Raw genomic sequence first — 26,143 nt, forward strand, 5'->3', positions numbered from 1 at the left:
AGATATGGCTAAGAGAGAGAAACCCCCAGTAGACAAAATACAAAAGCAAGGGGATGAGGAATTTTGGGCTAAAATTGATGATGACCCAGAAAGAGCAGAGTTCTGGTTGGAAAATACCATTAGGGTATTTGATGAGCTATCGTGCACGCCTAAGGAGTGCGTCAAGTGCGTAGTGTCACTCCTATGAGACTCGGCATACCAGTGGTGGAATACTCTCTATTGTACCGAGAGAGAGGATAACATGGGAATTCTTTCAGGAATTGTTCTGGAAGAAGTACATTAGTCAGAGGTTTATAGACAAAAATAGGAAAGAATTTTTAGAGCTGAAGTAAGGTCGTAGGATGGTGACGGAGTATGAGCGTGGGTTTGTGAGACTCAGCAAATATGCACGGGAGTGCATATCTACAGAAGCAATCATGTGCAAGAGGTTTGAAAATGGTCTGAACAAAGATATCTGCCAATTAGTTGACATTTTAGAATTGAGGGAATTTGCGGTGCTCGTGGAGAAAGCATGTAAGGCTGAGGAATTAGCCAAAGAGAAGAGAAGAGCTGACATCGAGTCCTGAGAATCAAGGAAAAGACAGATGGAGAAATCAAAGCAGACATCATCTATGAGATCGAGAGAGTTTCTGACCAGATCGAATGTGTCAGTAGGGTTTTTAAATAGGAACAAGAACAAACAGAACACGGCTTCTAAAGCTCAGACCACTTCTGTCACGAATGTTGGTTGTGCTCGACCAAATAGGCTGGAGTGTTCGAAGTGTGGTAGGCATCATTTCAGCGAGTACCAAGGGAATGAGAGGGGGTGCTTCAAATGTGGGTCACTAGACCACTTTATCCGAGACTTCCTTGAATTAGATAAGAAAGAGAAAAATCAAAAAGTGAGGGCAAATAGTGCTCACTCGCGGAGTAGACCACAGAAAAACCCGAGCAGTGGGGCTAGCAGTAGAGGAGCTCCTAGAGATTCAGCTGTGAGGTCTGAAGGTCGAGCACCTGCAAGGACTTATGACATTTGCTCCCGTGAAGAGGCGTCTTCACCAGATGTTGTTACGGATATTTTTTCTCTTCATGATATTTTTGTTATTGCTTTGATTGATCCAGGGTCTACTCATTTCTATGTGTGCATGAAATTAGTACCCAGTATGAATATGTATGTTGAGTCTACCGAATTTGTGATAAAAGTGTCAAACCTGTTAGGCAGGCATATGATAGTTGGTAAAGTGTGTAGAGACTGTCCTTTGATGATTAGAGGTCATCGTTTTCCGGCTAACCTCATGCTACTACCGTTTGATTAATTTGATCTAATTGTTGGCATGGATTGTTTGACTGCTCATAATGTAATAATGAATTGTGGTAGCAAGTTCCTTGAAATGAAATGTGAGAATGGGTATATTATTCGGGTTGAATCAGGTGAACTAGATAACTCACCAGTCCTGATCTCATCTTTCACTGCCGAGAAATATTTGAGAAAAGGGTATGAGTCCTACCTGGCATTTGTGTTGAACAACAAAGAGGCTGAAGTGAAAATTGAGACAGTGCCTATGGTATGCGAGTACACGGATGTATTTCCGGAAGAGTTGCCTGGGTTGTCTCCAACCGAAGAAGTTGAGTTTGGTATTGAGTTGGTCCCTGGTACGACGCCTATGTCGATCGCTCCGTATAAGATGGCTCTGACGGAATTAAAAGAGTTGAAGGTATAGTTGTAAGAATTAATTGACAAGGGCTTTGCAAGACCGAGCTATTCACCGTGGGGTGCTCCGGTACTTTTTGTGAAAAAGAAAGGCGGGTTGATGAGGTTGAGCATAGACTATCGACAACTTAACAAGGTCACTGTGAAAAACAAGTATCCCTTGCCAAGGATCGATGATTTTTTCGATCAGTTGAAGGGAGCCACCGTGTTTTCTAAGATCGACTAAAGGTTGGGCTACTACTAGTTAAGGGTTAAGGAGCAAGATGTATCGAAAGGCGCGTTTAGGACGAGGTATGGGCACTGCGAGTTTCTTGTCATGCCCTTTGGCTTAACAAATGCCCCAACAATTTTTATGGACTTAATGAACCGTATTTTCTGACCATATTTGGATAAGTTTGTTGTCATTTTTATCAATGACATATTGATTTATTCGCGTGATGAGAGTGAGCACGCAGAGCATTTGAGAACAGTTTACAAACCTTGAGAGATAAGCAGTTTTACGCCAAGTTCAGTAAGAGTGAATTTTGGCTTAAAGAGGTCGGATTCCTAGGACACATTGTGTCTGGTGATGGGATCAGAGTTAACCCAAGCAAGATCTCGACTATTGTTGAATGGAAACCACCATGAATGTGATAGAGGTTCGAAGCTTTCTAGGTTTAGCTGGATACTACAGAAGGTTTGTGAATGGATTCTCTATGATAGCCACTCCGTTGACAAGGTTGTTACAAAAGGATGTCAAGTTTGAATGGACAGAGAAATGCCAACAGAGTTTCGAAAAACTAAAGGCTTTGTTGATTGAAGCCCAAGTTTTAGTGCAACCGGAATTGGGAAAGGAATTTGTGGTGTATAGTGATGCATCCTTGAATGGGTTAGGACGTGTGCTCATGCAAGAAGGCAAGGTTATAGTCTATGCCTCGAGATAGCTAAAGCCACACGACCGAAATTACCCGACGCACGATTTGGAGCTAGTAGCTATAGTGTTTGCATTAAAGATTTGGAGACACCATTTGTATGGTGGGAGATGTCGGGTATTCACCGACCATAAAAGTTTAAAGTATTTGATGACCCAGAAGTAGTTGAACTTACGGCAAAGGTGGTGGTTAGAGTTGATAAAAGACTATGAATTGGTGATTGACTACCACCTCGAAAAGGCTAATGTAGTAGCCAGTGCTTTGAGTAGGAAATCATTGTTCGCCTGGAGGGTTGTGAATGCTCAGTTGTCTGTGACTAATGATAATTCGGTTCTGGAAGGTTTGAGAGCTAAATCGATGTTCTTACAAGAGATTTATGAAGCTGATAAGGGTGACAAGGATTTACAGGCTAAGATGGCTCAGTGTGAGTAGGGTGATGAATCAGATTTTCGGATTAATACCGAAGGCTATTTGATGTTTAAAGATATGGTGTGTGTACCCAATGATAATGAGCTCATTCAAAAGATTTTACGAGAGGCACATAGTGGTTGTTGTCTATCCATCCGGTTAGCTTAAAATTATACAATGACCTGAAGAAAATGTATTGGTGGCCAGGTATGAAAAGAGACATTTAAGAGTTTGTTTCTAAATGTCTAGTTTGTCTACAAGTGAAGGCTGAACACCAAGTACCCTCGAGTTTGCATCAGCCTGTGATGGTTCCCAAGTGGAAATGGGACCGAGTAACCATGGATTTTGTGTCAGGGTTGCCTTTGACACTAAGGAAAAAGGATTCAGTGTGGGCCACTGTTGATAGACTTACTAAGTCGGCACATTTTATACTAGTGTGTACCGATTATTCCTTTGAGAAAGTGTCTGATCTTTATGTTTTTGATATTGTGAGACTTCATGGAGTGCCCTTGTCAATTATTTCGGATAGAGATCCGAGGTTTACCTCACGATTTTTTAGGAAGTTGCAAGAGGCATTGGGAACGAAACTGAATTTTAGCACAACTTTTCATCCGCAAACCGACGGTCAGTTAGAGAGAGTAATTCAGATATTAGAGGACATGTTACGGTGTTGTGTTCTTCAGTTTCAAGGCAGTTGGGAGAGGTATCTACTACTGGTCGAATTCACCTACAACAACAATTATTAGTCAAGTTAGAAAATGACACCTTATGAGGCTTTGTATGGGCGTAAGTTTCGAACGCCTTTAGGTTGGACCGAGCTGAGAGAGAATTAGATTCAGAAGGTTGACTTAGTCAGAGAAACTGAAGGAAAGGTTAAAGTGATTCATGATTGTATAAAGGCCGCGTTGGAAAGAAAAAAATCCTACGCAGATTTGAAACGGAAAGAGATTAATTTTCAAACTGGGGATAAAGTGTTTCTAAAAGTATCCCCGTGGAAGAAAGTTCTTAGATTCGATAGAAAAGGAAAACTAAGTCCACGGTTTATTGGACCTTATGAAATTACGGAGAGAATAGGGCCCATTTCCTACCGTTTGGATTTGCCCTCAGAATTGGAGAAGATTCACGACGTGTTTCATGTGTCTATGTTACGTCAATATAGATCGGATCCTTTGCATGTGATCGCACCAATTGAGGTTAAGATTCAGCTGGATATGACTTTTGGCAAAAAGCCAGTTAAGATTTTGGCTCAAAAGATTAAGCAATTGAGGAATAAGAGCATAGCATGTAACACCCCGAACCCGAGACCGTCGCCGGAGTCGAACACGAGGTGTTACTGCACTTCAAGCCACTTATTAGAAATTTCCAGACAGTTTGCGCTAATCTGCATACGAGTCGCATTAAAAATTATATCTTCTGAAACTCGAAATCTAGTTCCGTAAATTTTCCCCGAAACTAGACTCATATATGCATCTACAAATTTTTTTCTAGAATTTTTGGTTGGGCCAATTCGTACAGTTTATTAGTTAAAGTCCCCCAAGCTACAGGGATCGACTATACTGACCTTTGCGCATGACGACTCGGATATCTCCCTGTACAGGGCTTCAATACTGATGCCGTTTGTTTCTACAGTAACTAGACTCGAAAAGGAATCTTTACATATATGGAATGGCTTCTAATTATCTCTGGTCAATTCATGATGAATTCCCAAAGTCAGGACAGGGACTCCAGTAACAGTTCTGGCCCTGTCTCACGAAAACTTAAATATCTCTTAACATACAGCTCATATGGTTGCTTTGTTTCTTCTATATGAAAATAGACTCATCAAGCTTCGATTCCATAATTTATTCATTATTTAATTCCATTTCCCTATTTTTAGTTATTTTTCAATCTCACATCATCTTGCTGCCAACGCATCATTACTAAAGCAACTATGCCTATTTCGTGATTTCCCTTGATCTAACTAGTAATTCATCATACATGTCACAAATTATGATCATGACTAGCCATACCAAAGGCTAATCATTGTCAAACATCTCCCTACTACACTATTGCCATATCATGAATTTTAACACAAAAAATAATCAACCATGACATATGGCATAAAAATCGAATTACCAAAACTTGCGACTTAACATTAGAGAACCAAATCCAACCGAACATTTATGCCATTTTCGCATGGCTAAAAGTTTACATACCAAATTTCAACAAAACATATTAGCCTATACATGCCGAAATGTTCTCCTAGACGACAAAAAGAAGATACCAAAAGTTGCTAGCCGGTGTGATGACTTGATGACGATCACGAGCACGCAAAAAGACGAGTCCAAGAAACCTAAAGTAGGTGACAAGCAAACACCGAGTGAGTATATAACTCAAGAAGTCATAAGCATTATATTGCCGTTCAGTAATAAAATATCATAAGAGAAAATAATTAATGCGGATTAAAATCCTCCATCCACACCCAAACGTGCTATAATTCCTTAGGCATTTCGGTTTGATCTCATACCAAGCCCTACTTTGATATTTCATACATTACACCATATGACATTGCATGCATTTATCTTCAAGTATAATCACCACATAGGTTCAAGACTTACCAAGCTCAATCCCAAATATAAATAAAATGTCTATTCCTCATGAGCTCAAGGTGTTTACTGCATCACTGTCCATGATTGACTCGGTAAGGCCGCACACGAGAGCATGTATGTTTATTAGAGAATGTATAATAAGCCCGCACACTTAGTGCTTAATAGTCGAACTCGCACACTTAGTGCTATATAATCAAACTTGCACAATTAGTGCTATACAATTTGAACCCACACACTTAGTGCCAATTTATGATCATAAATGTTTACACCCGCACACTTAGTGCCGAAACCAATAACTCAATACATCTCACCTCTTTTCTTTTCATTCAATACTTTCATCACCACATACATACATGTATATATATATATTTATCATTCCATTCAGCATCATTACTTAGACGTTACGACCATTTAAATTAATACAAAATATATGCTTAATGACTTACCTTATATTGGATGAAATGATTCCCAATCGACCACTTGATTATCGTTGCTTTGCCTTTGTTTGATTCTCCCTCTTTGATGTCTTGATCTAAAATGAATACATTTAGTAGTTTAATTTTCTTGCTGGATACTTATGTGTATAATTTAATGGTTTTCACCCCATTTCACAACTATCCTTGTTCAAAATATCAAAACCTCAACCATTATTCGATTAATGCTTCAAGGTCGAATGTATTATCACTATTAAGTTAACCTAGTCTCAAGTATTTTTAATCCTAATATACAACATCATGAATCAACTCAACCTTATAAGCCAATATTACTCCTACAATCGATTGTAAAGAGTTAACAAAGAAAATATATTTTCACAAACATATACACCTCTATGGCCGATTATACCAAATCAAGTTTAACCTTACTTATCTCAAAATTTTCATTCCATACTATCATCCCCATGACATAGCAAAGTTTTGAACCATGGACTAATTAGAACTAAAGCTAGCAACTAAAAACATGCATGAATCTCATGGCACAACATCAAACATACCTTAATCTAGATACAAGGATGGCCAAACCTCTTCCTAATCCTCTTCCAAACCAACCATGAGCAAGAACCCCTTTCTTCTCCCTTGGGATTTTCGGCCAAAAGAATGAAAAAGGATGAACAAAATTTTTTTGTTTTCTTTCTTACCTTCACGGCAATGGGGAGGGGGAGAAGCCTTCACACACACTTTTTCTTTTCATTCATTTTTTTTTATTACCCATGCACCTTATTTTATTTATTCCAACATAAAACACTTACACAACATGTTTCATGACATGTTTTGCCCATAATTCCTTGTCATGGCCGCCACTAGCACTTGGGGGAAATTTGACATGCAAGTCCTCCTTTGACTACATGCACTATTAGGTCCTTATAGATTAGCCTATCACTTTTCAAAAGTGTCACACAAATCCTACTAACTGAATTCACATGCAATCGACTAAATCGAAGCTTGAAATTTTCACACATTCATAAATACATATTCTAGACAATAAATATTACGTTGAAACATTTCGGTGACTCGGTTTAGCGGTCCCGAAACCACTTCCTGACTAGGGTCAATTTTGGGCTGTCACAACTCTCCCCCACTTAAGAAATTTTCGTCCCCGAAAATCTTACCGGTAAATAGGTTTGGGTATCGCTCTTTCATAGAGTTCTCGGGTTCCCAAGTAGCTTCTTCTATCCCGTGTTTGAGCCATAACACTTTCACTAGCGGAACCCTTTTGTTTCGCAACTCCTTCACTTCACGAGCTAGGATACGAATCGGTTCTTCTTCATAACTCATATCGGCTTGAATTTCAACCTCTGATGGACTAATTACGTGCGATGGATCAGATCTATAGCGTCGAAGCATCGAAACATGAAAGACGTTGTGAATCTTCTCAAGTTCAGGAGGCAAAATCAATCGATATACAACTGGACCGACTCGTTCGGAGACTTCATATGGCCCGATGAACCTCGGACTCAATTTGCCTTTACGGCCAAATCTGAGTATCTTTTTCCAAGGCGAAACTTTAATAAACACTTTATCTCCCACCTGATACTCAATGTCTTTTCGTTTCAAATCCGCGTACGATTTTTGACGATCTGCGGCTGTCTTTAGACTTTCACGGATTACTTTTACTTTCTGTTCAGCATCTTTAATCAAGTCCACTCCAAAAATTTTACTTTCACCGAGCTCGGTCCAAAACAATGGTGTACGGCATTTACGCTCGTACAAAGCCTCGTAAGGTGCCATCTTAATACTTGATTGAAAACTGTTGTTGTAAGCGAATTCAATCAAAGGTAAATACCGTTCCCATGAACCACTGAACTCGAGGATGCAACATCTCAACATATCCTCAAGTATCTGAATTATCCGCTCGGATTGACCATCAGTTTGGGGGTGAAAAGCGGTGCTAAAATGCAACTTGGCGCCCAAGGCTTCTTGCAATTTCTTCCAAAATCGCGAGGTGAATCTCGGATCTCTATCCGATACAATAGAAATAGGTACCCCGTGTAATCTTACAATCTGAGAAACGTACAATTCAGTGAGTTTATCCAATGAAAAATTCGTACGCACGGGGATAAAGTGAGCCGACTTAGTCAGTCTATCAACAACAACCCAAATCGCATCCTCCTTACTTGCTGACAATGGCAGCCCGGACACAAAGTCCATTGTGACTCGATCCCATTTCCACTCGGGTATCGTGATCGGCTGAAGTAACCCTGAAGGCACTTGATGTTCCGCTTTCACTTGTTGACATATTAAACATCTCGAAACCAAGTCGGGGATGTCTCGTTTCATACCATGCCACCAAAACCGACGTTTCAAATCGTTGTACATCTTCGTACTCCCCGGGTGAATTGACATTCGGCTACAATGGGCTTCGTTTAGAATCATCGAAATGAGTTCCGAATTCCTTGGAACACACAGACGACTTCTGAACCTCAAACAATCGTCATCATCAATTTGAAACTCCGATTCCTTGTTCGGAACACACTCACGGCCGCTTTTGCAACCAACTCATCATCAACTTTACGAGCTTCACGAATTTGATGAGTCAACAATGGTTTGGCCTTTAATTCGGCTACTAACACATTGTCGGGTAGAATAGACAAGTGTACATTCATCACTCGTAAAGCAAACAGTGATTTCCGGCTTAAGGCGTCTGCAACCACATTAGCCTTTCCCGGGTGATAATCAATAACAAGCTCATAATCTTTGACAAGCTCATAATCTTTTAACAACTCGAGCCAACGTCTTTGTCGCAGATTTAAGTCTCTTTGAGTCATCAAATATTTGAGACTTTTGTGATCCGAATACACATGGCACTTCTCACCAAATAAGTAATGTCGCCATATCTTTAAAGCGAATACGATGGCGACCAATTCGAGATCATGGGTCGGATAATTTTTCTCATGTGGCTTTAATTGTCTCGACGATAGGCCACAACTCGACCTTCTTGCATCAATACGCAACCTAACCCAAGTAGGGAGGCGTCACTATAGACGACAAACTCTTTGCTAGATTCGGCTGCACTAATATCGAGCTTCCGTCAAATGAGTTTTCAATTGATCGAAACTTTTTCGACACTTTTCCGTCCATTCAAACTTGACATCTTTCAAGCGGCCAGTCATGGGTGTGGCTATCATCGAGAATCCTTTTACAAACCGTCGGTAGTAACCGCAAGTCCCAAAAAGCTCGAACCTCGAATATTTCTGAGGCTTCCAGTTAAGTATGGCTGAAATTTTGCTCGGATCGACTCGAATACCCGATGCAGACACCACATGACCCAAGAAGCTAACCTCTCTTAATCAAAACTCACACTTGCTGAACTTAGCATATAACTGCTTATCCCGTAAAATTTGCAACACTAATCTCAGGTGTTCAGCATGTTCGGTCTCATTTCTTGAATAGACCAAGATGTCATCAACGAACACAACTACGAACCGGTCTAAATACTGTCTAAAGATCCGATTCATCAAATCCATAAATACCGCAGGGGCATTAGTGAGCCCGAACGGCATCACTAAGAACTCGAGTGACCGTACCTCGCTCAAAGCGGTTTTGGGTACGTCCAATCTCGAATCCATGATCGATAATAACCCGATCTCAAATCTATCTTCGAAAACACTGAGGCTCCCTTTAGTTGATCAAACAAATCATCAATACGCGGTAACGGATATTTATTCTTTATCGTCACTTTATTCAGCTGACGATAGTCAATACACAATCTCATAGTTCCGTCCTTCTTTTTCACAAACAATACTGGTGCACCTCAAGGTGAGAAACTTGGTCGAGTGAAACCTCTATCCATCAATTCTTGCAACTGAGCTTTCAACTCCTTTAACTCGGTTGGTGCCATACGATACGAAGCTATCGAAATTGGCGTAATCCCAGGTACAAGCTCAATACCAAACTCTATCTCCCGAACAGGTGGCAAACCCGGTAATTCTTCGGGAAAAACGTCCGGGTATTCACTAACCACCGGCACAGATCCGGGTTTCTTTTCTAACTCTTTGTCACCAAGTACATAAGCAAGGTATGCTTCGCACCCCTTTCTTACATATTTCTAAGCCAACATTGACGATATTACAGCTGGCAACCCCTTTAAGTCCGTAGACTCAACTCGGATTATCTCGTTATTTGCGCACCTCAAATCAATTGTTTTTCTTTAGCAACTCACCACTGCGTCATATACGGTCAACCAGTCCATACCAAGAATAACATCGAATTCATGAAATGGTAAAAGCATCAAATCGACCGGAAAATAGGATTCTCGGATTATTAGAGGGCATCTCTTACACACTTTGTCAACAAGCGCATATTGACCTAAGGGATTTGACACTGATTATTTAACTCAAGAGACTCAATAGGCAGAGTCTTACTGGATGCTAAAGTCTCACATACATAAGAATGAGTAGAGCCAGGGTCAATTAATGCAATTACATTATTATCAAAAAGAGTGAAAGTACCAGTGATAACATCAGGGGAGGATGCTTCCTCTCGTGCACGGATGGCATATGCCCTAGCAGAGTACTGGTCTCAGATCGAACAGTAGTATCAATGGCCCCTCTCGACTACCACTCCTACCTCCGAAATTCTTGGTGGTCTACCTCTAGTCTGTCATTCCACTAGGTCTTGCACCTTGCATCCTATTCTTCTCATCAAGCTCGTGCAATCTCCAATGAAGTGGTCCTTGAACCGCATCCGTAATGAGCCCCGTTAGTATACTTACCCCAACATTCACCTATGTGTCTTCTTCTACATTGGGGCATTCGGGTTTCTCTTGACGGTTATTGCCCACACTAGCTACCAAGTAGCTCAGAGTCCGTCGATGGTCGTGCTCTAATGGAAATTCCCGCAGTCGTCCTCGATTTATTAGTGTCCTCCCTGAACTTCTTTACAGCCGAGAACGGAGCTTTACCCGTTGATCTCTTACGATAGTCTTTAGCTTCAAATTCAGCCTTCTTCTTCTCCTTTCCAAGTTCTTCCGCCTTGCAGGCTCGTTCGACCAGTGTTATGAACTCCTTTATCTCCAAAATACCCACTAGTAGCTTTAAATCTTCATTCAATCCTTCTTCAAATCTTTTGCACATAGCAACCTCATCGGCCACACACTCGAGCATACCGACTAAGTCTTACGAACTCATGTTCAGATTCGTGAATCGTCATACGGCCTTGCTTGAGTTCCAAGAATTCCTTACGCTTTTGATCGATGAACCGTTGACTAATATATTTCTTTCAAATTCGTTTGAAAGAAATCCCAAGTAACTCGCTTCGTTTGGGACTATGGAGATCAAAGTCCTCCACCAATAGTAAGTCGAGTCTCGCAACAAGGATATAGCACACTTTAGACATTCATCGGTGTGCATGATAGTTCATCAAACACCGAATGGTGTTATCAAGCCGTAACTCAGCTCTTTCAAAGATCATCAAGAACTATGGCCTTGAACTCCTCAGCCCCGCTTCCTAATCAAGTCTGGTGGCTTACTCACCTCACAGGATCGAGAATCGATGGCATTACGGGCTCTTGGGGTGGATTATTCAAATTGGAATTGTTGGATAGCCGGATTGGTTCGGGCATATTGTGCGACCCACTGCTCATCATGGTAAAGAAGGCTTGTTTAGCCCCTCACCTTGATTATTCGCAGATGACCGAGGTTCAACAGCGGCGCCCCTTGTGCAGAGCAGCCGCTACACTTTCAATGTCATCCGCCAAGGTTCTCTACACCGGATCCATTTACTAATCAAAACAAAAATTTTAACCGTCAAGTCATCACACATTTAAACATTAACATTAAGGCATGTATAGCTAGACTCATACGTGCTATGGTAGTCCTAGAACCGACTAAACCATAGCTCTGATACAAATTAAATTGTAACACCCCGAACCCGAGACCGTCGCCGGAGTCGAACACGAGGTGTTAACAGACTTCAAGCCACTTATTAGAAATTTCCCAGACAGGCTGCCAATCTGCATACGAGTCGCATTAAAAATCATATCTTGAGTTTTGAAACTTGAAATCCAGTTCCGTAAATTTTCCCCGAAACTAGACTCATATATGCATCTACAATTTTTTTTCTAGAATTTTTGGTTGGGCCAATTAGTACAGTTTATTAGTTAAAGTCCCCCATGTTACAGGGATTGACTACACTGACCTTTTCGCATTACGACTTGGATATCTCCCTGTACAGGGCTTCAATACTGATGCCATTTGTTTCTACAGAAACTAGACTCGAAAAGGAATCTGTACATATATGGCATGGCTTCTAATTATCTCTGGTCAATTCATGATGAATTCCCAAAGTCAGGATAGGGACTCCAGTAACCGTTCTGGCCCTGTCTCACGAAAACTTAAATATCTCTTAACATACAGCTCATATGGTTGCTTCGTTTCTTCTATATGAAAATAGACTCATCAAGCTTCGATTCCATAATTTATTCATTATTTAATTAAATTTCCCCAATTTTTAGTGATTTTTCAATCTCACATCACTGCTGCTGCCAGCATCTGTTACTAAAGCAACTATGCCTATTTCGTGATTTCCCCTTGATCTAACTAGTAATTCATCATACATGTCACAAATTATGATCATGACTAGCCATACCAAAGGCTAATCATTGTCAAACATCTCCCTACTACACTATTGCCATATCATGAATTTTAACACCAAAAATAATCAACCATGACATATGGCATAAAAATCGAATTACCAAGACTTGCGACTTAACATTAGAGAACCAAATCCAACCGAACATTTCTGCCATTTTCGCATGGCTAAAAGTTTACATACCAAATTTCAACAAAACATATTAGCCTATACATGCCGAAATGTTCTCCTAGACCGACAAAAAAGAAGATACCAAAAGTTGCTAGCTGGTGTGATGACTTCGATGACGATCACGAGCACGCAAAAAGACGAGTCCAAGAAACCTAAAGTAGGTGACAAGCAAACACCGAGTGAGTATATAACTCAGTAAGTCATAAGCATTATATTGCCGTTCAGTAATAATATATCATAAGAGAAAATAATTAATGTGGGATTAAAATCCTCCATCCACACCCAAACTGTGCTATAATTCCTTAGGCATTTCGGTTTGATCTCATACCAAGCCCTACTTTGATATTTCATACATTACACCATATGACATTGCATGCATTTATCTTCAAGTATAATCACCACATAGGTTCAAGACTTACCAAGCTCAATCCCAAATATAAATAAAATGTCTATTCCTCATGAGCTCAAGGTGTTTACTCGCATCTGCTGTCCATGATTGACTCGGTAAGGCCGCATACGAGAGCATGTATGTTTATTAGAGAATGTATAATAAGCCCGCACACTTAGTGCTTAATAGTCGAACTCGCACACTTAGTGCTATATAATCAAACTTGCACACTTGGTGCTATACAATTTGAACCCGCACACTTAGTGCCAATTTATGATCATAAATGTTTACACCCGCACACTTAGTGCCGAAACCAATAACTCAATACATCTCACCTCTTTTCTTTTCATTCAATACTTTCATCACCACATACATACATGTATATATATATATTTATCACTCCATTCAGCATCATTACTTAGACGTTACGACCATTTAAATTAATACAAAATATATGCTTAATGACTTACCTTATATTGGATGAAATGATTCCCAATCGACTACTCGATTATCTTTGCTTTGCCTTTGTTTGATTCTCCCTCTTTGATGTCTTGATCTAAAATGAATACATTTAGTAGTTTAATTTTCTTGTTGGATACTTATGTGTATAATTTAATGGTTTTCACCCCATTTCACAACTATCCTTGTTCAAAATATCAAAACCTCAACCATTATTCGATTAATGCTTCAAGGTCGAATGTATTATCACTATTAAGTTAACCTAGTCTCAAGTATTTTTAATCCTAATATACAACATCATGAATCAACTCAACCTTATAAGCCAATATTACTCCTACAATCGATTGTAAAGAGTTAACAAAGAAAATATATTTTCACAAACATATACACCTCTATGGCCGATTATACCAAATCAAGTTTAACCTTACTTATCTCAAAATTTTCATTCCATACTATCATCCCCATGACATAGCAAAGTTTTGAACCATGGACTAATTAGAACTAAAGCTAGCAACTAAAAACATGCATGAATCTCATGGCACAACATCAAACATACCTTAATCTAGATACAAGGATGGCCAAACCTCTTCCTAATCCTCTTCCAAACCAATCATGAGCAAGAACCCCTTTCTTCTCCCTTGGGATTTTCGGCCAAAAGAATGAAAAAGGATGAACAATTTTTTTTTGTTTTCTTTCTTACCTTCACGGTAATGGGGAGGGGGAGAAGCCTTCACACACACTTTTTTTTTTCATTCATTTTTTTTATTACCCATGCACCTTATTTTATTTATTCCAACATAAAACACTTACACAACATGTTTCATGACATGTTTTGCCCATAATTCCTTGTCATGGACGGCCACTAGCACTTGGGGGGGGGGGAATTTGACATGCAAGTCCTCCCTTTTGACTACATGCACTATTAGGTCCTTATAGATTAGCCTATCACTTTTCAAAAGTGTCACACAAATCCTACTAACTGAATTCACATGCAATCGACTAAATCGAAGCTTGAAATTTTCACACATTCATAAATACATATTCTAGACAATAAATATTACGTTCAAACATTTCGGTGACTCGGTTTAGCGGTCCCGAAACCACTTCCCGACTATGGTCAATTTTGGGCTGTCACATAGCACTGGTTAAGGTATTATGGCATAGACATTGGATCGAAGAAGCCTCATGGGAACACGAAGAGACTATGAGAGACCAATACCCAACCTATTCACCAATAAGATTTTCGGAGACGAAAATTCCTAAGGGAGAGAATTGTAACAGCTCGATTATAGGCATAGCCAGAGCAGTGGTGTCGGAACCAATAACCCGAGGTCGAAAATTTTATTTTTAATATTATTTTTATGTGTGATGGCATGTTATAAAGATGCATGAAAATTTTGGTGAATTAATTTTAGCGTTTGGGAGCTTAATCGCAAAAAAGGACTAAACCGCATAAAGTTCAAAAGTTTTAGTTTGATAGCTAAGGGAGTTAAAATTTCCATGTATCATAAATTGGGGGTCTTTAAAGTGAAAGTAGGCCCTAAAATAGTGCTTGGTCGGCCATGAGACAAGGATTTTAACTTAGTCAAATGTTATGTGAAGTTGATGACTTATTTGACTAAAAAGAAAATAAAATAAATATAGGATGAAACCATCTCTTTTCCCATCTTCTTCTTGACTGAAAATACCAGCCATAAGAGGGCTTTGAAGATTGAAAATTTCAGCCACTTAATCTCTCTACAAGTAAGTGATTTTGATTGTTTTTCTTGATGATTTTTGTACTTTTAGAACCCTTGTAGCATGAGCTTTCAAATGAGGGGGCTATTTTGCAAAATGGTTGAAAGTCTAGGGTTTTACCATGAGTGCGTTCATGTTTTTTTCTGAAATTTTATGGAAGAAAATGAGTTATGGTGGTGTAATAAAAAACTTTTGTGGACCCTAACTAAGGACCATTTAAGATAAGTTACAAAATAGGTGATAAGTGTGAGAATAATGAGAATTGTGGGCTGTTTTTTGTATAAAAAGTGATCGGCTAGGCTTAGTTAGCAAGAAAATATGATAAAAATCGATTTTCGAACCTAGGGTTAAAATAGTCATTTTGTGAAAGTCTAGGGGCAAAACGGTCATTTTGCCCAATTATGAATTTTCAAGTGTCTAGAGTAATTTGCTAATAAGATAAATGAATTTCTATAATTTTAGATCAAGAATTACAAAATCCAGGCCTATACCGGGGAAAAGCGAAGCAAGTGGACTAAGCCAAGCTAGTCGTCTACATTTGTAATCCGAGGTAAGTTGTATGTAAATAATACAACTACATTGTTATTATATGTGTTTGAATTTATATAGCATAAAATGCTTGTTTGTGGAAATGATTATGTATGATGAATATTGAGATAGTAGACTCCCGTTTGAAACTTAGGAAATAATCGGATATTTATGCCATGACATTCGGGTTAATTGTGTGCTACTGTAAGACATGTCTAGGACATGCGTCGGCCACATTATGAGAGCCAGTGTAAGACCATGTCTAGGACATGGCATCGGCATGGATATGTGAGAGTCAGTGTAAGACCAGGTCTGGGACATTGCATCGACTTAATGGATGAGCCAGTGTAAGGCCATGTCTGGGACATGGCATCAGCATTATACCTTGTGGCTGAGGCTTAGTGAATATCCGATAGTATTTCAAATGGTTCAACAGCAAGAGTTACAATTTAAGTTAAACAAAAAAAGTATAACCATTTTGTGAGTGGTACAGGTACCTATTTGAAATGTATGAGATGTGAGCTTTGTATATGCTATGTGAATTATTGGATAAGGGTGAGTAAGTTGTGCTTATGCTTACTTTCGTTTTATGAGCATGATGATAAATGGTAAAGTTGTTGTTATATTTATTTTCATACAACTTACTGAGCTTTATGCATGCCCCATTTCTTTCCATTTTCTTATATTGTCGCCTAATTAGCTCGTGGATCAATGGACGTCGGAGGCATCGATCACACTATCATTTGAAGCACTTGGTATAATTAGTTCTTAAATTTTGATTATGGCATGTACAGGACTCTTTGATTTTGTTTTAGTATCACATTGTTTTAGGGCCAAATGTGTTGGCTTGCTTCAATATTTGACTCATTTTGTATAAGGCCATGAAAAATGGCTAACATTAAAAGTTATTATATGAATGCAAAGTAGTCTTTCATGAATGTGAAATTATTGGTATGGTTGAGTACATGAAATGTATATAGGCCTTAGCTATGTTGTTTGGTTGTGAAATCATATTAATTTAGACTTTGATGTGTTGGTTGGTGTTAAATTGTGTCTCAGGGTGGCAAGGGCTTGGTAGATAGCCTGATATTGTCCACACGGTTGGACACACGGGCGTGTGTCTAGGCCGTGTGAGACACACGACCAGCCCCATGGGCATGTTGTCCAGCCGTGTGTCCCCTGCACATAAAAAAATTACAAGTCAGTATGCATGGTAGTAAACACACAGGTAGAGACACGGTCGTGTGTCTCAACTGTGTAGAGGACACGGTCTCTGCCCATGGGCGTGTGCCTTGGCTGTGTGCCCCTTATTGGATGCTGACGTTAGAAACAAAATGCCAAGGTTTTTAGACACGGGCTAGGACACAGGCGTGTCATGGCCGTGTGAGGGACATGGGCCATAGACACAGGCGTGTATCAGGCCATGTGAAAACCCCTGTAGGTTCAAATCTGGAATTAAATTCACATGGGTATGGGACGCGGGCGTGTCCCTAGATGCTTTGGCCATGTGTGTCACACAAGCCATTAGCACGACCATGTCATCCCTATATATACATTTGATTCATTTATAAATTACTAATCAAATCACATATAAAACACATAACTAATAAAATCATTCAAGTTTTATTAGTAAAAAATAATCATATATGAACCATGATTCATCAATTCAATTGCTTCAATATTATTGATCAATTCCAATTATTAGAACTAAGTTATACAACAAAACCAATTTACACATGTTTTTGTATTTATAGGATTTAAACAGTCTAAGCCATTTCAATCCATGTCTTTAACTAAATAACGAATGTAACATTTAATAAACATTATACATGCGCTTGTTAAACTAATATGGCCATATCACACACTTCAATAATCATTTACACATAAAACGTTAGGTAACTTTATACATAACCAACTATATTTTTTTTTATTTTTTCACTATCAACTAATATACATTACACCATAGTCATGTCAACAATTTTAAACACAAACAACCATTTTTAAGTACACCTAATTTGTATGCTAAATATCATATAAAAATAACAAATCCATTATCCCTATTTTCGTCATCAAATTAGCCTCCAATTATCAAACCCAACCATAATAAAACATGAACATCATTTGCCTTTTTTCTAATTATATTTTCCGAATCAAAACATGTCAATTGCACATGCTATGCTTCATGCCAAAATGTCATATACTCCACCAAATCATTTCTCACTTATTCAACTATCAAATTTTGAAATATAACACATTATAAAATAACCATATGACCACAAATCATAATCATCAATAGCCATTACTTATGCACTAAAGTAACTAACAAATTAGCAATTAAAAACACATCCATTCCTTATCAAGACTTTAATCTGCATATATGACACATATCAAATTTGAGCATTAAACCAACCACCATAGTCTTTAAAATATCTATCCATGATGCATATAATTAAAATAAATATATATACCTAGCACAAAGTCGAATGCATATACACATTATAAACCTAGTTTGTCTCATAATATGACCGAATCAAATTTATCAATTACAGTCTTTTCCAATTAAATTCATATAGCAAATTATACATAAAAAATTAGGTCATTATTAAACCACACCAAATAGCCAATTTCACAAGGCATAGTAATATCATCTCATAACTTATCTTATAAGAACATATACAATGAAGCAAAAACACATTCATCAACTAAGATATACCACATATCATACTTCCAAAATGAGCTACTTATAACCAAAAGTAATTAACCATTAACAACATTATTAAGCCATTTTCGTATGGCTAAATATATACAAATAAAAAAGAACCAAATCAAAACTATCCTATACATGCCACATAACCAAATCTCAAAACATTATTTACCGAATGATAACCGGATAGTGTGATGACATCTCCAATAACTTCCAACCCGAGCTATCCCTGAAATTCTATAGACATAGGAAAAACACACACAGTAAGCTTTGAAAGCTTAGTAAGCCATAAGCAAATAAATCATTTCAATGATATTTATAAACCAATATCACTAAACTGAATTTAACAAATCTAATTATATATAAACATTCATTGTACTCGTAAATTCATATAGCTACATTAAATAACTCCACCTATCTTATTTATCAATGAACATATAATCATGCTATCAAATTCGATTAACAGCTGTTAGCTCAATCATATAAATCAAACTCGCACAAACCAAATTCGTATACTTGAATCATATAGTTAACCAAGATCAACTTTATTGTACTAAATATATATTACATATAAGGCATACACCAACTTAACCATTTTAATTTCATTTTCTATTCAAGTTTTCAAACCAGAAATCATATAGCAAAGCCATATTTCTTATTTCATAATTCTCATGTTCGAAACATAGAACCATAATTTCATATAATGAACATATAGATAACACATCATTTATTTATATACACTCATGCCATTCTTTGTCATGTATTTCACATATAGTCATATGATACATACTTACCTTTCATTTTTGAATTTCATAACAAGTCACATTACCTGAATCAGATACAATTTCACATTTTTATTCATTTCTCAGAATTCCTATTGAACCATTCAGATTTGGATAGGACACTCAAATAATCACACATATCGCACAATGCCAACGTCCCAAACGTGGTCTTACATGTAATCACGTATCGATGCCAACATACTAGACGTGGTCTTACTCGCACACATATATCGATGCCATGGTCTTACTCACACATCACATATCGAAACCCTATGTCATGACATATGTATCCTAGCTATTCTTAAGGTTCATATGGGGTTTTCGAACGTCGTAACTCGATAGGTTCAAGCTCGTAATTAATTCTTCAATGCTTAAATCATTTCAGTATATACACATATATTTTTTATAATTCAATTTAGCACTTATAATACATATACAATCAAATTTAACAACATTTATTTACTTATGAACTTACCTCGTATGGACACAAATAGACCGAAAAGACTATTTGATAATTTTCGACTTTCCCCAATCCAAATCTGATTTTTCTCATTTCTTGATCTAATTCAATAAAAATTTAACTTATTTAATCATTTATTCAATCAAATTAATCCAAAAATACATAAATGAGCAAATTACACTTTTGCCCCTGACATTTCATATTTTCTCAATTTAGTCCCTATTTCAAAACAATTGTTCAAAATTTCAACATACTCTAGTTAGGCCAAATTTAAATTAGGTCCCTAGTAGCCCATTAATTTTATTTATTTCACGTTTTGACCCCTCAATTTACAAATTTCACAATTTAGTCCTTAGTAAGCATTTTTATCAAAAATTACTTAATAAAACATGATAATCTGACATCAAATATTTATTTTTCATCATAAAACAACAAAAGCAACAAGCTCTCATCAATGGAAAATCACAAAATACGCAACCAATTCAAAAATTCAAGCATGGGCTAGCTAGTATTCGAAGCAACGATCTCAAAAACATAAAAATTATCAAAAACTGAACAAAATCCATACCTTAATTTGATCTCCAAAGTGCCGAACCCTTAAACAAAGAAAATGTATTTTTTTTCTCACTTACATTCGGCTATATGGATGAACAATCCACTAACTTTACAATTTGTTTTATTTATTTACAAATTAATATACCATTTACAAAATTATCCTTTGTAATTTAATTAAGAAACCATATAATGGTTGTCCTTAACCGTCCATTCCACTATTAAATGGCCTAATTTAATTTTAAGGCCTCCATTGTAAAAAGAACATAGCAATATGGCACATTAACAATTACCATGCCACTTTTACATTTTACGCGATTAAGTCCTTTTTGAATATTAAGCACACAAACAATAAAATTTCCACACGAAACTTTCACATATATCAATTCACATATTATAAACACAGAAATAATATTAAAATATTTTTTTTGAATCAGATTTGTGGTCCCAAAACTACTATTCTGACTAGGGTCTAAACCGGGCTATTACAATAATGACACAAAAAGAACTGAATTTGAGACAACGTAGATGGTTGGAATTATTGAAGGATTATGATCTCGTTATTGATTACCATCTGGGGAAAGCTAATGTAGTGGCAGATGCCTTAAGCCAAAAATCGTTGTTTGCCTTACTGGCATTAAGCACCCATTTGTCTTTATCTGATGATGGTTCACTCATAGCTGAGTTAAAAGTTAGACCGATGGTTATGCAACAGATCTCTGAAGCTCAAAAAAATGATGATAAGTTGCAAGTGAAACGAATACAAAGTGAACCGACTCCTGACTCAGAATTTTAGATAGGGACTAATGGTTGTTTATTATTCAGAGACAGAGTATGTGTATCGAGAAGTTCAGAACTGATATAGAAGACTTTGAAATGAAGCTCATAATGGCAACATGTTTATCCATCCTGGTAGTAATAAAATGTATAGCGATTTGAAAAAGATGTACTGATGGCCGGGAATGAAACGGGATATTTTTGAATTTGTATCGAAGTGTTTGATATGTCAACAAGTGAAGGCTGATCACCAAGTACCTTCGGGATTATTGCAGCCAATTACAATACCAGAATGGAAATGGGTTTTGTAACATGATTACCTTTATCACCAAAAAAGAAAGATGTTGTCTGGGTAATTGTCGATCATTTAACGAAGTCAGCACACTTTATCCCAGTACGTATGGATTTTTCATTGGATAGATTGGCTGAATTATATGTCTTTGAGATCGTCAGATTGCATGGAGTGCCTGTCTCCATTATTTTAGATAGAGATCCTCGATTTACATCTTAATTTTGGAGTAAGTTGCATGAAGCTTTGGGCACTCGTTTACACTTTAGTACTACATTCCATCCTCAAACAGATGGACAATTTGAGCGTGTGAGATAGATTTTAGAAGACATGCTTCGGTGTTGTATACTTGAGTTTGGAGGTAACTAGGAGAAATACTTGCCTTTGATTGAATTTGCTTACAGTAACAGTTATCAGTCCAGCATTAGAATGGCACAATATGAGGCTCTATATGGTCATAAATGTAGAAATCCATTGTATTGGACAGAGTTAAGTGAGAAAAAGATACACAAAGTCGACTTGATTTGGGAAACTGAAGAAAAGGTGAAGATAATTAGGGACAGTTTGAAAGCGGCCTCGGACCGTTAAAAGTCTTATGCTGATTTAAAGTGAAAAGAGATAGAATTTCAGGTTGGTGATAAAGTATTCTTGAAAGTGTCACCTTGGAAGAAAGTTCTATGATTCGATCGTAAAGGAAAACTGAGTCCACGGTTTATCGGGCCATATGAGGTCATTGAAAGAATCGAGCCTGTTGCACATCAGTTAGCATTACCATCGGAGCTTGATAAAATTCATAATGCGTTTCATGTATCCATGCTACGACGATATCGATCAGATCCTTCACACGTTATTACTCCAACAGAAGTTGAGGTTCAGCCTGATATGACTTACAATAAGGAACTGATTAAGATACTAGCTTATGAGACGAAAGAGCTGAGAAATAAAAAGGTGGCCTAAACGACATGGATTAGAGGAAGCTACCTGGGAGCCTGAGGATACCATGAGGAAGCAATACCCTAACCTCTTTTCTAGTAAGAATTTTCGAGGACGAAAATTTTTAAGGGGGAAGAGTAGTAACAGCCCAATTTCTATGAGGTCGAAACAGTGGTTTCAGGACCACAAATTCGAGTTAAAAATAAAATTTATTTTATTTTATGGTTGGCATCATGATATGAAGGCCACATAAAAATTTTGATACGAAAATTTTACCGATTGTATGGTTAATTAGGTAAAGGACTAAATTGCATAAAATGCAAAAATTGGATTCTAGTAGCTGTAGGTATCAAATATCTATAGAATTCAAATCTTAAGGTCCTTATATGCTAATTAGACCATTGAAGGGTAGTTAGTAGATAGTTTAATGACACATCCATGGAAAAATCAGAAAAGGTAAGGGACTAAATTGGAAATCATTAAAATTAAAAGATGGTAATTAAATAAAAAGAAATATCCATCTAATTTCATATCATCTCCCCAAAATTTCCATGGAAACCCTAGACGAGAGGAAGACAACTTGCCAAGCTTGAAAAGGTATGAAATCAAGTCCCGTTTTAATGATTTTTATATTTTTGAAACCCGGATAGTCTAATATCTCTATTTAGGGGATTGATTTGAAAAGTTATCAAGGTATGAAATTTGGGTCATGGATGAATATGCTGAAAATTAGAAATTTATGGTAGAAAATAAAAGTTTGTTCATAGATAAACAACTTTTACAAAGTAATTTTTGATGAAAACGTGATTTAGGGACTAAAATGAAAAATGGTAAAAACTCATGGAAAATTCTAAAATTTGTGAAAAATGTGTGCTATAAATTTTGTTTATAAATTTCAGCTAGGCTTGGAAAGAGGATTAAATTTCATGAATTTTATTTTCCGAGCCTAGGGACGAAATCAAAATTTTTGAAAATGATAGGGGCAAAACGGTAATTTTGCCCTAGGATGCAATAGAATGCAAATGCATATGAAATGTGATAGATTAATAGTCAAGTTTATCCATATAGATCTAGAAAGACCAACTACGAAACTAGATCGAGGAAAGCGAAAGGCTTCGGATTAATTGAAATTCAAAAACGAACCATTTTCTAGGTAAGTTCTTGTAACTTAACTATGTATGTTAAATGCTTGAATTTAATTGTATGATTGTGTTGAGGTGAATGAGATAACATACGTTATGAAGAAACCATAAGTTGTGAAATGTTGACAAAGTGCCATGTTTCGGTTGAACGTTGAAATTCGATGGATTAAGGTGATATGCTTTAATGAGAATAATACTCCATATGTTGTAAAAAGGATTTAGCCCGGATGGGTAATCCTGATATAAGCCGCTCGAGCCTATGCTATAGATTGGATTTAGCTCGGACGGGCAATCCAAATCAAGCTCTTAGAGCATATGTCCTAAACAGGATTTAGCCTAGACTGGTAATCTTATAACATAATATATGGCTCGAGAGTGTGCTTGTAAGTTTGTTCCGAAAGGGGTACTTTTGAGTATACTAACCAGATGTCCATCGGCATTTCAATAGTTCAACGGAAAAAGGAATCTTGAAACAAGGAAAGGTGAAAAATTTATGAAACTTGTAATGTGATGAGCTTATCTATGTTTGCTTGATATTCATATGAGATTATGTGACTAACTTGTTTGAATAAGTGTATGTGTTTAGGTAACTTACCCAAAATTGATGGAATACATATTTATGTGTGCTTGTGTTAATAAATAAAACCGGTAAGTTTATTTTCTATTATACGAACTTATTAAGCATAAAATGCTTACTCCATTTATTTTTCCCTGTCTTATAGTGCTCAAAGCTCGTGAAGGTTGGAAGTCGGTCGAAGCAATCATCACACTATCCACTATCTCATTTTGGTGGAAATAGAAATCTCATTTTGGTATAATGGCATGTATAAGCTTAATTGGCCAATTATGGCTTGATGATAATGTTTGTAATCTAGCCATTGTAGTGGCTAGTAATGGTTGTTTGATATACTTGTAATGTCATGCTATGCTAGCTTTATAGACATTAAGTGGTTGTTTTTAGTAAGTCTAACATATAGATTAAACCAAGGTAAAATTATCAACATGTACGCATGTAGTGGTATGCCTTGTAAATGATGAAATATGCTTGAGATGGATGCTTGAAGTGGTTAGATTGTATTTGGTATGTCTTAGTGCAAGAACATGACAAATTTGGTTGACAAATGAGGCTAGGAAATGGCTTGTTTTTGTCCACACGGGCGTGTGCCTTGGCCGTGTATGACACACAGCTTGTCCCACGGGCATGTGGTCCGGCCGTGTGTCCTCTACATCTTAAAAATTAGAAGCAAAATGCTCAGAATTGGGCACACGGGTAGACACATGGTCTTGAACACGGGCGTGTTGTGAAAGCTACACCTAAATTTCAAAAATAAAAGTTTGCCACACGGCCTAGCACACGGTCGTCTGACTTGGTCGTGTGACTTCAATTTCTTTATACTTTAAAAGTCAGAAAGTTACGTGGGTTAGGGACACGAACGTGTTTAGTACACGACCTGACCACACTGGCATCTCCCTAGACCACATGGGCGTGTAAACCTTGCACCTAGGAAAAATTTTAGAAGTTCGTGAAAAATTCCTTGAGTTCTCGATTTAATCCTGATTTGATTCCAACACTCATTTTGGGCCTCGAGGGTGCATGTATGGGACGATATGTATGATCTCGAAAAATGAATAGTAGTTTATGTAAATTAATTAAAAAATATTCTGAATGTTTCGGTAATACTTTGAAACCCTGTTCTAATGACGGATTCGGGTTAGGGGTGTTACATGTTATTTCTCCGACAGAAGTTGAGATTCAACCTGATATGATTTACAGTGAAAAACCAATCAAAATCTTGGCGTGTGAAACAAAAGAGTTGAGAAAGAAAAGGTGCCTTAGTGAAAGTTCTTTAGCAACAACATGGTATAGAATAAGCTACCTTGGAACCGAAACAGTGGTTTTGGGACCACAAATCCAAGTCGGAGAGAAAATTTATTTTAATATTATTGCATGATTTGCATTGTGATAGGAATGTCATATGAAAATTCTGATAAGAAAATTTAATCGATTATGTGCTTAATTGTGGAAAGGACCAAATTGCATAAAATGCAAAAGTTGAATTCTAGTAGCTAGAAGGATTAAATAGCTATGGAATTCAAAATTTGAGGTCCTTATATGGTAATTAGACCATTAATGAAAAGTTAGTACATATTTTTGATGATTCATCCACGGAAAAATTAGAAAAGGATAAAGACTAAATTGGAAATGAAAATAATTAAAAGATGATAAATTAAATAAATGTTTAATATTATCATTTTATATCATCTTCATCCTCAAATACATGGAAACCCTAGGAAAGAGAAATCAAACTTTCTTGGCTTGATTAGGTATGTTTTCTTATCCTGTTTTTAGTAATTTTTATATTTTTGAGATCGAAATAACTTAATCTATCTATTTTGGGGATTAATTTGAAAAGTTATCAAAGTAACCAAGTTTTTCCATGGATGAATATGTTGAAAATTTGAAATTTATGGTAGAAAATGAAAGGTTGTTGATAGGTAAACAACTTTTACAGAGAGAATTTTGATGAAATCATGATTT

Source organism: Gossypium arboreum, chromosome 12, assembly GCF_025698485.1.
Source record: "Gossypium arboreum isolate Shixiya-1 chromosome 12, ASM2569848v2, whole genome shotgun sequence".
Taxonomy (NCBI): domain Eukaryota; kingdom Viridiplantae; phylum Streptophyta; class Magnoliopsida; order Malvales; family Malvaceae; genus Gossypium; species Gossypium arboreum.